We start from the raw sequence: 16,717 nt of genomic DNA on the forward strand, positions 1-16,717 counted from the left end.
ACCATTTAGTTTACGGGGATAATCCGTCGAATTCCCGGGTTTCTAGCCATAATTCCGAGTAATGGAGTCCTCGGCTCGCGATGGGGGGGGGGGGCAGCGATCCGCGGGGGTGCCGATTCGAACGTAATCGCGTGCGTCATTCGCTGAAAATTCACGCGCACGCATGATTTAACCCTGACACACATGGCTCCAGCGCTAGATACGCCGATTCGCAGGGGGGAAGGGAGAGGCAGCGAGAGAAAGAGAGATACAGAGAGAGAAACAGAGAGATAGAGAGAGAGAGAGAGAGAGAGAGAGATGCCGCGGAACCCACCGCGCAGTGAACACTTGTTTAATTGACCCCGATGCGCAAGTTTAAACAATGCCGGACACGCTCGAACTGGAGCGTTTATTTTTGCGGCTGCCGAGCGTTTTCCTTCGCCTCGGAACGGAGCGGAGCGCACGGAGCGGTGCGAAGCGGAGTAGAAGAGGAGAGCAGAGTGTAGCGGATAGAAGCAGAGAGTCGTAGAGAAGAGTAGAGCGTAGCGAAAAGGAGCAACGCGTAGCGGAATAGAACGAAGCGAAATAAAACGGAGCGCAGCGGAATAGAGCAGAGCGCATCAGAATAGAGCAGAGAGTAGCAAAATATAGCAGAGAGTAGCAAAATATAGCAAAGAGTAGCAAAATAGAGCAGGGAGTAGCAAAATATAGCAGAGAGTAGCAAAATAGAGCAGAGAGTAGCAAAATATAGCAGAGAGTAGCAAAATATAGCAAAGAGTAGCAAAATATAGCAGAGCGCATCAGAATAGAGCAGAGAGTAGCAAAATATAGCAGAGAGTAGCAAAATAGACCACAGTGAAGCAGAATAGAGCAAAGCTTATCAGAGCAGAGCGAAAGAGAGCGAAGCCAACGCACCCGCGCTCTGGGGCACGCGGAATCCTTCCGAGCCATTGACGTGCCAACGACAGAGATTCAAATGCCGTCGAATTTTCGCGTCGCCCGACGACTCGTTTATTTTCGCACAGTCTAATTTCAAAGCTGGAAACCGCCTGTCAGTCGTTGAGCGACGTGGATCGCTGATTGGGATCAAGACCGGCATCGTCGAGACCTACAAATACGACGCGCGAACACGGATTTCTGATCATGAAAAAGATGATCGAGCAAGGTTTCGAAACGAGTTCAGATATTTTCGAATTTTTGTAACTTTTGCGAGATGCGAATCTTTGAAATATTTCAACCCGCGGCCTCGTTTGATTTACCTAATTATTGATATCTTTTTGAATAATATAGTATTAGTGCAGCTTATTGGAGAAAATTCTTGAGCGACGATTATAAAATTTTACTTGAAACTATGAAGTAAATATATAGGCCAATTGTAACACAGACAATAGCAAAATTATAGTACTATTTTAATGTCAAGTGCTTTGGTTCTCGCAAAAATGTTCTTGCAATAATTTCGGTCGACTGTTAAGGCAATATCGTCCGCTGGCCGTCGCTCGAGTTTACAACCCCTCCGCCGCGTCGACCGAGAACAATGGCCGCGCGATCTCGACGCCATGAACGTATTCACAGCCGTATTTCGCCACCTGTTCCGGTCTCACAACAATCGGTCAACCCCCGGTCCGAAGAGAAAGTGACCCAGTTTTCAAGATCACCGCTTCGAGAACCGTCACGTCAAAACCGTTCGCGCTCCGATTCAATGTGGAGTGGTGCGCGCCACCTAAACCGTGTATTAAAATCGCCAGCGAGATAACTCGACCTGTCGATCCTTCCCTCATGCTTAGGTACTTCGATCCGTCACCTAACATAACCCATCCATCGATCATTTTTTTTCAACGCGGAAGATAATTCCCGATGTCGCATTTTATATTAAAATAAGGGTAGCCCGACGCGTTTAAATCTATCAGAAAATAGATTCGTGTCTAGGATGTCACTTGGATGTATTAATAACACCGATTCGATGTAAAAGGAAGTTTTACACGACGCCAACGCGACAGCGCCGAGAAAAACCGTGACAAAATGAGCGAGGATCGCAACAGCCCGAGCTACACGATGCTCAGAATGTTGATTTACCGCGGCCGTCTATTTGATCCTGGACGCTGCTAGCCACCGAGCTTCCGGCGTCGTCTAATGTTCCACGCGCGGCGTGACATTCTTCGCGGAAGTTTTCACATTCGCGAGATTCGCCGGACTTCATAAAAGCTGGGAATACCGAGGGGTTTTCCGGGCGCTTTGAGGGTGGATTTCGAGATGCTTCGCCTCGCAACATGCGCCGCCGAAATTACGTTTATCCGCTGGCTGTTTCGGGAATACGAAATTCTTGCCCGAACTTCCGAATACTCTGCCAACCGAAGTCTATCCAAAGCATCTAGCGAACAACTTCGACGACAGAACATGCGCGCGATCGAACGAACCGAGCGTCTGTCGTTATAATTATTCCCGAATATCATCGTTTGAATAGCTTGGACGTTGCTGATAAAATTATATTTTCATATTTATGCAAGTAAATATTTTTTTAGACAACTTTAGGTAGACTAATTCTAATTTAAGAAAATTCATGTAACAAAAACATTTTCCTCAAATATCCTCGAGTATTATACAATAACCTCAACATTCCAATTGTTCGTTCTAGTATCATACCCGTGATTTCGAACAAATATTTTCTGCGAGAACATTGATCGAATGAAACTGGGCGAAAGGCGAGAAACAAACGAGAGAAATAAATACAGAAACCATCCAGTTCACGGCACCGGGATATCGGATATTCCGCCTCTCGACGATGTCAGAATTCCGCTCGCGATCGGTCGGCTTCTAATTTGCCCGGCACGAATTTGCAATTCTCGAAGCAATACGTCCGAAGATATCGACGATAAATAGATAGCATTCTATGCCCGCGGCGCGCCGATCTCCTGCCCTCGGAACAGATTTCACCCGGCCCCGTCAAGAAAATAATACTACGGAAAATTGCTTTTTCAAATACCGCGGGCTTTTTGTTCGTATCATTTGTGTTCGTTCCGATTAAAAACATTCGATTGTTCGGTTGCTTTGAATGGAAATAAAACATAGAATATAGAATATAAAATATAGAATATAAAATATAGAAAATAAAATATAGAATATAAAATATAGAATATAAAATATAGAATATAAAATATAGAATATAAAATATAGAATATACAATATAAAATATAGAATATAAAATATAAAATATAGAATATAAAATATAGTATATAGACTATGGAATCGTCTTTAAAATAAAGAAATTCCAGGATACCCTACCACCATCTTCGCCTCGACAAGATTACTATCAGAAGGAGGACCTGTTCGTCCAGCCCCACTGTCTCGGAACTGACGCGAAAGATCTCCGCACTCTACTTAGACTTTCTACTCAATAAAATGAGACCGCTGATGCGAGTCGCTCGAGGGAACTCACGGCGTTGAGCGACTTTTCCGCGACAAGTAAATTACCCGTCCCGAAATAGGCCGAGACATTAAAAGTTTCTTTCAGGCGCAGGATCAATGGCGTCGTTACCATGCTCCAAGGGAAGAATGTCGGTCAAGGCTGTTGAACTCTACGCGCCCCAAGGGGGACAACCTCCGCCGCAGAATCTCATACGAAACACAGCCGGCGTGCTCCTGTCACCGAAATGTCTCCCCCATGTCAGGCGAGAAGGGATCAGAGACCCCCACCCTCGCGAAGTAATAAATGCCCCGAGCCTAAAATCTTGCTCCGTTATACCGAGGATTCCGTGGGAAATCCTTTCTCACCTTTCCGTTTCCACGAGGAGGGGGGGCGTATCGAAGAGTATCCACCGTTTCGAAGGATTCACGACCAGAGGAATCGTAAATCAAATCGTTGGATTCGGAAACGTTCGACCGGCTCTCCCGGGCTTTTCTATGGGGCGATTCCGATCGCGACGAAACTCTCGGCGAGAGAAACGCATCGGATCGCGCGAGCCGGCCGCGATTGAAATTGATGGGAAATCGATAACAAAAGGCACCGTTACGGCTCGCACGGTGTGCACGCACATAAAATTTCCGCCGACGCCGCTCGCGGAACAAATGTTTCCCGACGACGACGTGTGGCAACGGATTCGACGGACGAAACGTCGCGTTGTCGGACTTCTGCCGCTGCGTGCTTCCATTCGAGACTATTTCGAACGGTTCGCGTCGCTTGCAGGAAATCTCGGTTGATTTCGTTCGACTGGAATGACTTTGTTCAACAATTTATCGAGCTTATTAAATATTTGTTGAACCATACAAAAATGATAGGCTAGTAGAAGCGTAGTAAATTAACTGAACGTATTTTATAAAAATTCACTGAAAAATCGTGTCAACGAAATTACCATAACTCGTATTAAATTCTTCAGTTATTTCAGTGCCGAGTTTAAAATTAGATTACCAACGTCCAGCTTCTGTTTCTCCATTTTCCAATGGAAATTCATTAACTGTCCCAAGCGAAGGATGTTTGGTTTGTATTTTCAATCCTCCAGGAGAAGATTGCATTTCGAAGTTATACTCTTTCTCATTGGAAGGGCGCGAACAAAAGTGGTAATTTCAACAGCTTTTTCTCTTCCCTTCTTCCGTCCGTGAATGTCGACTTTCAGTCCTTAGAGGTCTCCTGACCATGAGGACTGCTGACTCCTTGAACCACAGCTCTCCCAACGGGGCACTAGCGATAACGAGCGATCGCCGCGACCGTGACCAAACCGCCGGTGTTCACCGGCAATTATGAATAATTAATATTTAGCACTGTTTAAAGCGCATCTGGACCGGGTCCCTGCAGGGCCGTGCCAGCCGACATTTTCCGAAAATTTCTTTCAACGACTCTCGCGAAGGATGCTCTTCTATTCATTTCGCGACCCTAAAGAGATGAACATTTCAATTATTTTCACGCAAATTCTTTCGCATACTTCGCGAATTTAATATTCGCAGATTTATTATTTAGGGATTATTTTGAGCATCGCTGCGTAGTTTTAAAATACGGGGAGGGGTGGGGGTTGCACGGATGCGCGACGAGAGAAATACGGATTAAAAAGAGCTGCCAATTAAAGTATGGTTAATCGAGGGAAAATCTATGAAATGCGTAGGAGATCGACTGAACGAGAATTTGACCGGGAAAATAAATCTTTTATATGTACAAAACAAAAATGTACATCACATTTCGTGAGCTGAAAACGCAATGAAGTAAATGCCTTCACACAAATAATTTTAAAACAAATGTTTTAGTACAAATAATTTGAAAATAAACTTTTTGGAAAAATAATTTTAAAATAAATGTTTTAGTATTAATAATTTTAAAATAAATGTTTTAGCACGAATAATTCTGAAAGTTACTTGTACCCTTCGCAAATAATAGATCAACGTCCGATCATGTTTGGAGTGTTCATAAAGTCCATCGAGCATGTGGACACTTTACACATCATTACAAGTTTATACGACATAAATGCACACTGTAAATTGCATGCCATAAATGCACCTCACAGTGATACGATAATTCTAGAAGCACATCATAAATGCACATCATAAATGCGTCCATAGAACAACGAGAATATTTAAACTCTTTCGGGACGTACGTCAACGTATCAGCGATATTTATTATATCAAGCTCCAAAATAAGTTTTATATTATAAAAATTTAGATTTAAAAATATAACTGCTGCACGAGTCACGATACTCAATTTCATACGCATAAATAAGGGCAAATATGATTAAATAAGGGTATGTATTAAATCAGGATAAATATTGCCCTTACATAAGGGCAAACGGCGATCTCTGAATGACAATTAGCGCGCAGTAAACAAAGGCTGTGGAACAGAACGGGAGAGCAGCGACGCGCACGAGAAATGTGCAGCAGAGGTAATAAATTAACAATAATTTGCAGCTTCTTACGATCTCCGAAGCGTGTCCGAGGGGTCCAAGGCCGCGAAGCCAGAACCGAGGAAAGGCGGTATCCCGAATTTAGGTGTCAAGGTGCCGATAACTAGGCGAACGTAACGCGTAGGCCGCGCGTGGTCCCGAAGCGGAATATCGCGCTAGATGAAATCAATCTCTGCAAATTGGGGCGGCTTTTGCACGGCGCGGGGTGGTATCGTTACCATGGCTGATGCGTTGTTGACGTTGTTGCCGATATTTTCGGCAGAGGACGACGTCGGCATCGTCGAATTCGCGGAAGCTCGCTTATGAAACAATAAACGTTTAGCAGTCGGTGGAGCGATCTCGTTCGCGGATAATCATGGAACGTATCAATCGAGCCTCGGGCTCCAATTAAACGTGAGTTACCGGCGCTCGAATTTCAATTAAGCGGCGCGGCTCGGACGGTGCCGGATCTACGCTGTCTACTGGCCGATTCACAGCAGCCGAACCCTTCCAGCGACTCGCTAGGATGAAATTTATTTAAACTTCTCACGATATTCATTATAACATATGCTTGAATGAAGAAATTTCTATGCGAAGATTTTGGAGGCATTATTCCACGAATCAATAAATAAATATGTATATATTAAAATATGTTATAATACTTTAATATATACATTATAAATATATTTATCATAAATGTATCTTTTAGTTACCTATTGACGGAATAATTTATCGACATTTAATTCTGAACTTGCACGTCTATCAAAATGACCGGGTTGACATATTTCATACAATAATTGTCAGAGCTACGAATAATAATAATTTTAACAGTCTCGTCGAGCCACGGAATATGTCGCTTTTCATGATTAAATTACGTATAATATTAATGCTTTACAACAGCACGTCACGTCCGAATTTTTCCATTTTTATTTGCTCCGAACAGGTCGCCGGAATTCTCCGATATTTTCGCGGCAGCTGCGTCGAGGTAGTCCAAGCTGCACGGGGTTCAGTTTGTTGTGAAAGAACCTGTAGTTGGCGTGCGCGCGTCGGTGACGCCCACGCAGGTCGTCGAGCTCTCGCAGGTCGACGGAACGAGCGTCCTGCGACCGGGAAATACAGGTCAGGCTATCCGGGTCAACGGGAAACGTCCTTCGTTGCCTCGATTCCCTTCGTGCACCGCCATGGTGCGTCCATGGCTATTTCTACACGTACGCCAGGCTGCATTCGGTACGCCCGCGGCTAGCTGCGCTCGCAGCCCACCCCCGCCAGGTCACCATTTTGTCGGATGGGGAATAAGCGTCTTGCTCTTTCGCGTCACTCGCTCTGCTTTTATTTTTAAAAGCCGCGCTTCCCCCTCCCTCTCTCTCTCTCTCTTTTACTCCTGTTTCTCTCTCTGTGTCGCTCGCTCCTTTCCCCCGATTCCTTTATCTTCTCTCTGTACGGGCGTCACACGAGACTTCCCCGGATCCCGCCACTGCTAATGAAACGAGTCCTCGACTCGTTTCCCAGCGACGACTTCTAACGGCGGGGTCCTGTTCCATTTCATTCAACGCTGATTCGACGCGTTACAGCTACGTGTCTCCTCTCCAGATTGGAAGTGCACAACTTTTTGGCGCTTTTTCCACCGGGAGTGGTTCTCGTACGATACGTTTGTTTCACTGTTCCAGGGGACGTTCGCTTTGTTTCGGCACGCCGCTGTTGGATGGGGATGATTATCCGCGCGTTCTCTTCACCTTGGTTTTCAGGAGCCGAGTCTGGTTCGGTTCGTTCTGTCCTTTCGAGTTCATCCATCATTTTTGACATTGTCCTTTCCAACGTTTCTCTTACGTTTCCGTAACATCGTTGAATGTTGTTTATTTTAATAATGCTCCTAAAATTAATATAATCCAGATGGGAAGTGCGCAACATTATTCGAGCTTCCCTGCCGCTCGTTCCATTTTAATGTTGTTTAGCGAAGCATGGAAAACTCCGTGAAGATTGTTCGTCAGGTTTTCGTCGGTTCGGAACTTTCTCGCGACGCGGAACTTTCCGGACAAGATAGTTTGTTTTCGACTTTCACGGGGATGGTTTTATCGATGAGTTTCGACATCGTGTACGAGAGGAGGCGCGACGATGAAATTTAATCTTTTGCCCTTTTATTCGGAACGGGACTGTATACCATCGATTACACAATTCTGCGCTTGTTTTCATTTATACCGATAAAACCGCAGCGATTTTTGCTTGTTGAAAATTGCACAACCTCGACATTTTGCTACGAAGCCATTAGCAGCCCCCAAAGGGCGTTGAAAGAGAATTTTCAAGAAGCAGCTCTGCTGGTCCGATAAAAAGATTCATTAATAAACGATAATTGAGAAATATATAATAGAAATAATATGTCCAAAGAAATACGTTTTCTTGAAGCTAGCATATTTAATTTTCTTCTAGCAATTTCAAAACGAGCAGCGTAGCAAGCGGGGTCGCAATCATCCGCCAACAAACGCAGAAATCTTCAATAATTGGTCAAAGGCGCGGCGCGTTTCAAATAAACTTTTCCAGGTCATCTCTCTCGCTCGAGCATAATTCTTCTTGTCTCCGATCTCCGGTGCCTCCCACTGTTTCAATATTAGCGGGCGCTGTTTGTGAATTTCGACTGTTAGACGGAGAGAAATGGGAGAGCGTATCCGGAGAGCTACCTCCATAGAATTTCGTCCGGCAAGAATTCGCTGGGAAGGTATGAAAATTCCTACGGAGCAGCGTAATCTGTTCGAAACTTTATTCGTACGTTCTCTTGAAAGAAATGCGATTCGAAAAACGCGAGCGAAGAGCTAGAGTTTAACCGATCGAGACGTTTTATTTAATAGGATGATTTACGTGTCACTCGCAACGAATAGGGAAGGCTCGAAATTTATAAGATGAAATACGAGAGATATAAGGATATGTAAATTTAATTTATGGTATATTTAGACTCGTACTTCACCCATACCAAAAGATAAACTACCCTTAATCGTTTAAACGTATTTCCAAAATTTATAGTAAATGGATTTGATGCTTATTTTTATTAGATAAAAATATTATAAGAGCATGAATTTCTCAGCCTCTTTTTCTTCTATAAATCGCTTTGACACAATCGAGGGCCCGTAAGCTGCCAAGTCGCCGATCAAAGTGAGAAAATCACTCCGGAATATGCACGGAAAATATATGTCATCGGCGGATTATTTCCGAAGCAGAAAAACCTATGGAGTAGGTCACCGACATAAGCCGCGCGATCGAAACGCGACGCGGCCGAAGTTTCCATGGCATTCGGTGTCTCAATGAATTCCGATAACGTGGAATTACGACGAGCATTTTACGTCGTTGATTCTTCGTGTAACGTCAGAGCATGAAAACGATTTCGACGTGTATTTTCCGAGGCCGATTCGACATTTCCGCCTACGACGCGAGCGGTCAGAGTTTAATTGTACCGCCCTGGGACACCGAGAGAGAGAGAGCACCTTTGCCACCAATGAACGGACCGACAAAAGAAAACAAAATCGAAACGTTTTAGACCGCAAACGGAATGTTATTACATTTCCGATATTAACTCTCACCGCCATGCGCGCGGTTTGATCAGCGGAACTCCCACGCGGTCGCGGCATTCTCCCAAGTAGCACATGGCGCGACAGGGCGTAGGTCCGTGGACCTTTGGATCTGTCAAGGTTTCATTTTCGAATGTAAAGACTCTAAATTACGATCACGTCATAGAGAGAAAAAAATATTGATTTTTCGATTTTTTTCCGTTGCGGGAATCGCTGTGCGACGTCGGGCAGGATCTTCCGTCGAAAGTCATTTCCATTATCGTGGCATTCGGCCGGGAAATAATAGCCGGCCGATTGGCCGCGTATTTGTATCAATTTGCAGTTCGTTTGCGGATTGTAGAACGAGCCGCGGCATGATGATGGCATGAACGGACTGCGACGCGCAAACCGTACGAAATGATACGTGAACACCTCGCGCGCTCACGCGATGTTAATGAACGCCGCGACGGGGAACTGCGTCGCGGAAATAACGCCAAGAAAGTTCTCGGCGAGGATCAGACGACGTAACAAGAAAATTGAAAGCACACAGCTTCACGGTAATTACCGTCGCTGTAATTATACACGCTTCTGAGCCGTTTCGCTCCAATAAAAGGGCCAGGTTCGTTCGTCGACGATCGCCGAGCTTTTTGTTCCCTTCTATGCTTTTAAAAAACCATACCTTGCAATTAAAAACTTGCTGGCATTTATCATTTTTCTGTAATACTATATATATATAATATGTTTCGTATCATTTGTGAACGAAGCTTCGAGGAAAATTTTTGCCGAGGATAATGTTGCTGGAAAATAACCTCAGGAACTTCTCGTTTCACCCTGTATAATGGAGTCTAATTACGAAAGAATCATTTAGACGAATGCGAGCGCGACAGGACGCCTCAATCCCGTCTGTAACTCGTCAACGCTTCGGTTTCGACTCTGTTAATCGATCGTGTCGAATTTCAATTCCCATAGTTCGACCTACTTCTCGATGATGGAGTGACAGCTCCCCCACCGAATTCACGGAGAACCCATTTTCCTTTCGCCTAAAGCTACTCGATAACGCTCCTAATTGCCACGAAATCGAACTGTGATTTCGGTGAATCTCTCTCTCTCTCTCTCTCTCTCCCTCTCCCTTTCTTCTCAAGTGCTCCCACTCTTGCGGAAAATTGACGGTAAAAGGTTTCTTCTTGCAATTAAATAGGAAAGCTACACTTCTGTCCCTCTCGCTATCGAATGCCACGTTTCAAGAAACGAAGCAACATTGGACGCGAATTTCAAGAAAAATGCGATCGCATTATAGTTCGATTGCAGCATTAAATCACTGGTAAATGAACTTTCCCAGCAATTAAATTAATTATGTACGTTATAATTCGGGATTTCTATTTCAAATAAAAGCTCAAATCCGATATATAAAATATACGAGTAATTGCATACAATTTCTGTAAGATCCTCGGGGGTCTTTCGACCTACATAGTTATTTTAGCGAAGAATGCATAAAATCCGCAGTCCGCTTTTAAACACACACGATCTCTCCCTCAATACGTTATACCATGATTTATGTTTTCCTTCAAAGTTTGCCGTGCGCGACCGCGAAACGACGATGCTACATTTAATACGAATATTACGGACGTATCGATGGAATTGCACGCCGATTGGAAATCGTCGAGCGACTAAAACAAACCGAAACGTTTCTCTTTTTATTCAAAAAAATGACTGTCAACATTTCCATCGAATTCGATCGGATATATCGTCTCGCTTGGAAAACGCAACCGAACGCGGAATAATTTCGCCACGAGAATATTTGCAACGCCGGCTTACAACAGCACACGAAACAAAGGAAAATTTTCCCGTCGAGACGATTTATCGCCGCAGGAATAAAACAAAGACACAATACGGCTTTGTTCCGGTTACAAGACCCGACCCTAATCTTGCGTCTCGTACACGCCGCATGAATAATCGCAATAGAAAACAACCCGTTTCCGAAATAGACGATCGCCGGTGCTAACAGGTCGTCCGCCGATTCTGGAATCGCGCGCGCATTAATCCGAGAAGATTTATTGGATTCTCGGTGGCGCTGCCCCGCGGCAATTGTAACCGCGAATTACTCCGTATAATTCTTCCGGTCGGATATAACTTTCGGAAGCGATTCTCTGCGGATTTCGAAAATAGCCGGGAAAAATCGAGATCTCGGCGTGTTTAAAAGTTTTCCAAGTCATTTTACGCGAGTTTTCCGCTCGGCGTGGCAAAGGACGGGGAAAACCGCGGCTTCGTGCCCGAGACGCATTAATACCGGATCACGTCCGCCATCTTGGAGTTTCCGCTAACCAGACAAAAATTGCCATAATGTCCTTACCAGATCAAATATATAATTACTCCTAAAAATATACGGCGAATGATACAATAATATAAATCAAAATTAATTAGCATCAAAGTTTAAGAGATTTGATATTCTAAAAAGAATATTGATACAGAAGAACATAGAAACGGTAATTGCACAAGTAGCACAGTGTTAAAAAATAAAGCAAATACGTGGCTGAACCGTATAAAATAAGGAAATAAGTTAGACGGTTTCAGCGTGAAAGGCTTTTTCACCGCGTTCGGCACGGCGCAATTGTTCCAGCGCGGCGTCGTTTCTCTCTCTCTCCCTCTCCCTCTCTCTGCGAACAGAATAGAAATCCTTACGGAATTATGCGAGTTTTCCAGCGTGGAAATATCGCGGCCGCTTTCCGGCCAGCAGAACTCGCTCGGCTCAATCTCTCTTTGATCGCGGCCGTTTGAAAGCCCACGCGTCGGCGGCACGTTTCGCGCCCGTCAATGTAAACAATCCGCCGCCGTCCATTGAACTCTCGCTGTTTGTCAATAATTCCCGTCGCATGAAATTTTCAGCGGGAAAACTCTCGCGCCGCGAGGCGGCTTTAATCGGGACACGATCAAACGGAATCGTCGAATCGTGTTTTCTGGCATCGCGCGCGCGCACGCGCGACAGCCTCTCCATTGTCGTCGCGGCGTCAAATCCGATCGGCCGAGGTCCGCGATCCCGAAATCGTTTCGCCTCTCCTCTAATTGACGCTCGACGAATGTAATAAATCTGCGTCCGACGGATTTTCGGAACGGTTGACGGAGAATAACGAAGTCAGCGTTCCACCGAGTTCCATCATTTTCGTGATGTTAAACCGTCGATTGGATTTCTGCATTAACTCGCCGGAATTGTTGATAAATGTACGCCGAGATGCGCGTGCAATTTCACGGAATTCGATACCGCTTGCGAACGCGAAATATTCGAGCGATTGTCACTGGAATCTATAGTATTTGTAAATCACATGGTTGCAATTCAATTATTGTAACGTTATATTTTACAGCTGCCGTGTAATGTATTTATCAATATGCTTATAAATTTAAACGAATATTTGGAATTTAGTAATAACAGACAATATAGATAAAGGCGTCTGCGAAAAATAATTTTCCATGGGAAAATTGCGGCAGTCTCTCGATTTGAACTGATCAAGGGAAAAAAGTAAAGTGAATGAACTTTTAGAATCGAGCGGTGTGGACACGGTAACAAGTTACAAGTCGATGTGACAGGGCAGGGGCTTGGTGATTACACAATTACCTGTAAGACGCGGCTTATCGTGAATGTTTCACAGCGACGCGCGCCTATTGACCCTAACTAAGTGGCTTCCTGCGCGTCGTAACAGAGGAAAACTTTCCCTTCATTTCTCTCCGGCATTCCCGCCGATGAAACGTCCATCGAGGATAGCCACGACAAAGTGACATGGTCGCACTTTTCAAACGCTTCGCGCGGCAGAGAGCTTCACCTTTCGGTATAATACGCGCGATCGCTATCGAAATTAGCTACTGCAATCACCAATTTCTAATCGAAATTAAACACCAACACAGCGACGAATTATTACGCCATTATTATTAATTTAAGCTGTTATCGTCGATAGTAGACTTGAATCGAAAATAGCTTTCGTTCTTAATATTTATCAGTTGAAAATAATGAAGCGTTTCGAAATTAACGCAGCAGTCGGAAAACTTTGATTTATAGAGTTTTCTCACGGACGATGGAGATGCTATTTAGATCATCTCAGGGCCTAATCGAACTTTGATGCGAATTCCCCTCTGGAAGTTAGCCACGCTTATTTATTTTTCTTGCGGCGCTGCTCGTCCACCCGCCTGCCAATCACAACAACCGGCGTACTTATTTATTTAAATTCCGATCGATTCAACTGGGTCAGCCTATAAATCAATCGACTGCCATTGACGAAAATGATCGCGCGATTAAAAATAGCATCTCTTAGTTTTCGAAGACGGTGATTGGGAATATGTGAAAGAGGCGTCGATCGCAAGATTTTTGCATCGAGAAGTTGCTACAAATAGTTGGAACAGAAGCTTTTCATCGCGACGTTATAAATCGAAAATTTTCTATCATAAAAATTTTAAATAAAATATATCAGATTCCAAACGAGGATTGTCGCGAGCAATGTGTACACAGAAAAATGATTCACTGTACGTTTCGCGGAACGCCGCGCGATCCTCGAAAGCTCGAGGAGATGAGGGTTAATACCGTCCCTCTGTTTTCCTGGAAAATTAAAGCTTCTAGAGCCATAATTGTAATACCTCCGTGGAATATTTTCTCTCGTCTCTATTCTCACTTTCGTTTAATTTCCTCGAACTTGGTGTCAGCTATAATTGGCTGGCACAATTTTCTATCCAGGTTAAATATTATTATGAAGAGAGTGATTCCCTCATCAAGTGCGTGGTCAGTTTCGTATATAACTTCAGCGTACGAGTTGGTAAGACAGTTAAAAAGAGAAGACTCGCGCACCTCTTTGGTAATCAGACAGGCGGACGCTGAGAGGCTTCCATTCTTGCGCGAGGAAGCCATTCCGATCGTTTCTTCTGAATCAATGGATCAGGATTGAAAGAGCCTTTCACCGAATGCCTCGCTCGAACTCGTTGAAATTTCTATCCTATATCATCTCACAATATTCTACGAAAATTAATAAACCCTCATTTGGTTTCTCTTTGAACCATTTATATTTATTTATTAATATTCTTTACTACATTTATTTATTTCACCCTATTGTTATTATCTCCGCGTGTCAGTGGCTTCATCCAACACATACGTTTCTCAAGCAAGGGCTGAAGTATGAAATGATTCATACTTCCTTCGCTACTAAAAATTAGAAAGATCGAGGTGGGACGAGAGTGTCGTGAAAGCAGTGAAATTATTTAATGGTGGTGTAACGCGATGATGCCCGTCAATCAACCCCCATTTCTGGACCACTCAATTTAATGAAATTTTTCGACGGTGTCCAACCAGAAATGGAAATTTCCGCCGGACTCCCCTCTGTCTCTTGGATCTTCAATTTAAAATCTTTCCACACGGAAGTTTAATAAAATTGCAGACGTATAACCTTTGCTTCTCCGCTCCGCGGAATTTCATAAAACTTCGCGCAGCGTGATATTTGTCGGACAGCCGTGTCGATCAATTCTATTTCATCCGCGATTTTAATTTACATATATACGCTCTTCATACAGTTTTCCGATTAAGATGCACGCACGATCTTGTGTAATAAATAGTCACGTTTTTTTAATTTTTAGTATGGAGAATACAGTAGACAGAAGAGACAGAGGAAACTCGCGTCTGTAATTTAGAATTCAATTCGCTTCTTTTTGAAACACCTCGTACGAAAGGTTGACCGCTTACAATTTTGCTATACCATATTTTTCCTATTTAATATAATATAGAAAGACGAATTATACGCGTCGAATTTTTGCTGCGAATTTATATCTCGAATAAATATAGTGTGCAATGATTATTCCGCGAGCCTATGCCAGTTCCACGGAATTCCGAATGCATATTTAATCCAATGGGATCCCTGTCTGTCCGTTTCGTCGAACAGTCAGCAGTCAGTTGCCAATGAGTTCCTTTCAACCGGTGCCCCGATGTCAGAGTGGAAAGGGAGAGACAGAGAGAGGGAAGGAGAAAGAGAGAGAGAGAGAGAGAGACCACGTTCATTTCGAGCAATTCTCCGCGGATTTCACCTGCGAAGTTTCCCAGCGAGTATCAGCATTGAATTGCCGATGTCTAACTTGCTGCGACTAACAGGAGACGTCGGCGTCGGCGTCGGCGTCGTCGCGTCTCTAAATTTCTTCGAATTGGATATTCCCAGGCTCTCCCTGGAACACCGCCTCGAACTTTCGTCAAATTTTCATAACTTATAGCTTTGCTAAAAGGAATCGCATAATGATAAACCTAGACTCATTCCCGAGCAGGAAGTCTAAACTCTCGTTATACGTCGTTCATTTTGTTTCGAGACTCTCTCGCATGCTCTAGCGAAGAATAGAAATAAATGACAGGTTGTACAAATTTGTTCGTGGGTAAATTTTTTACAGTTTTTAAGCAACGTTGGTCATTCTTGAAATTCGGAAAAAAAAGGGACGCCGAAAAGAATAAATCGATAAAATATGAAAAAAAGAAGGCTTCAGCTTCTATCATTTTTATTCAAATCGAATTTTTCCCCGTATGAATATTCCTGTATGCATAAATTCGGATGAAATCTAATCTCGATAAATTTTTACCCAGATACAATTTTATTCGATTGGATACTTATTCGATACTGTTGCATAAAATTTAATATTATTTTAATATTATATATCCGAATCAAATTTAACCGACTCTATAATTGAGACCGAAGCTTCCTCTTTACAATGGTACCCTTCATTTTAATCTACGATTCTTTTTCACTCCTTTTATCTAGCTTCGAACGACAGGTGTTCCAAAATTAAACATCGACGAATGCGATGCAATTTATTTTTTATTTATATTTTATAAAATAATGGGAGAATATTATAGATCAAATTCCGCGGTGTCCCAGCCATAGAAAATGTCTCCATCTCCGAAACCATGGTAAATTTCTCAACATTTCCGCGGACGTTTCAATTTGCGGCTATTCCCAAGCTTTTATTGTCGCGCAGCTCTTCGTTGCGGAATTAAAAGAGTTCGAATATTGAAAGTGTTTTGGAAATTGGCAATTTAGCGTCTGAATACTTTTCGCGAACGTTGTAACTCCGTTTCGCATCGGGAGCAGACCGCGCGGGTGCGCCGGGCGCGCCGGGTGCATGTGTCGCAGCCAGGCACTGCGTTGTAACGTTTCCGCGCCTCGGGGGCCCCGCGATCCGTGGAAACGTTGTCCGAGACAGATGCTTGTTGACGGTATAAATACTCATTGCAACATTATTTCCGCAGAACGAATTTCTAGTACCCGTTCATTCATCGCGAATCTCCGGAGTGCAGTGACTTTCGCTAAACGACCGCGATTTTTATCCTTTTTTATTCCAACA

At 43.7% G+C, this 16,717-nt stretch overlaps 1 protein-coding gene across 1 annotated transcript in view; it reads right to left on the bottom strand.

Moving 5' to 3' along the window:
• LOC144467992 (uncharacterized) overlaps positions 1 to 16,717 on the bottom strand; it is a 100,188-nt gene that overhangs the window by 49,990 nt on the left and 33,481 nt on the right. The gene's annotated exons all lie outside the window — the stretch shown is intronic.

Source organism: Augochlora pura, chromosome 1 (assembly GCF_028453695.1).
Source record: "Augochlora pura isolate Apur16 chromosome 1, APUR_v2.2.1, whole genome shotgun sequence".
NCBI lineage: Eukaryota > Metazoa > Arthropoda > Insecta > Hymenoptera > Halictidae > Augochlora > Augochlora pura.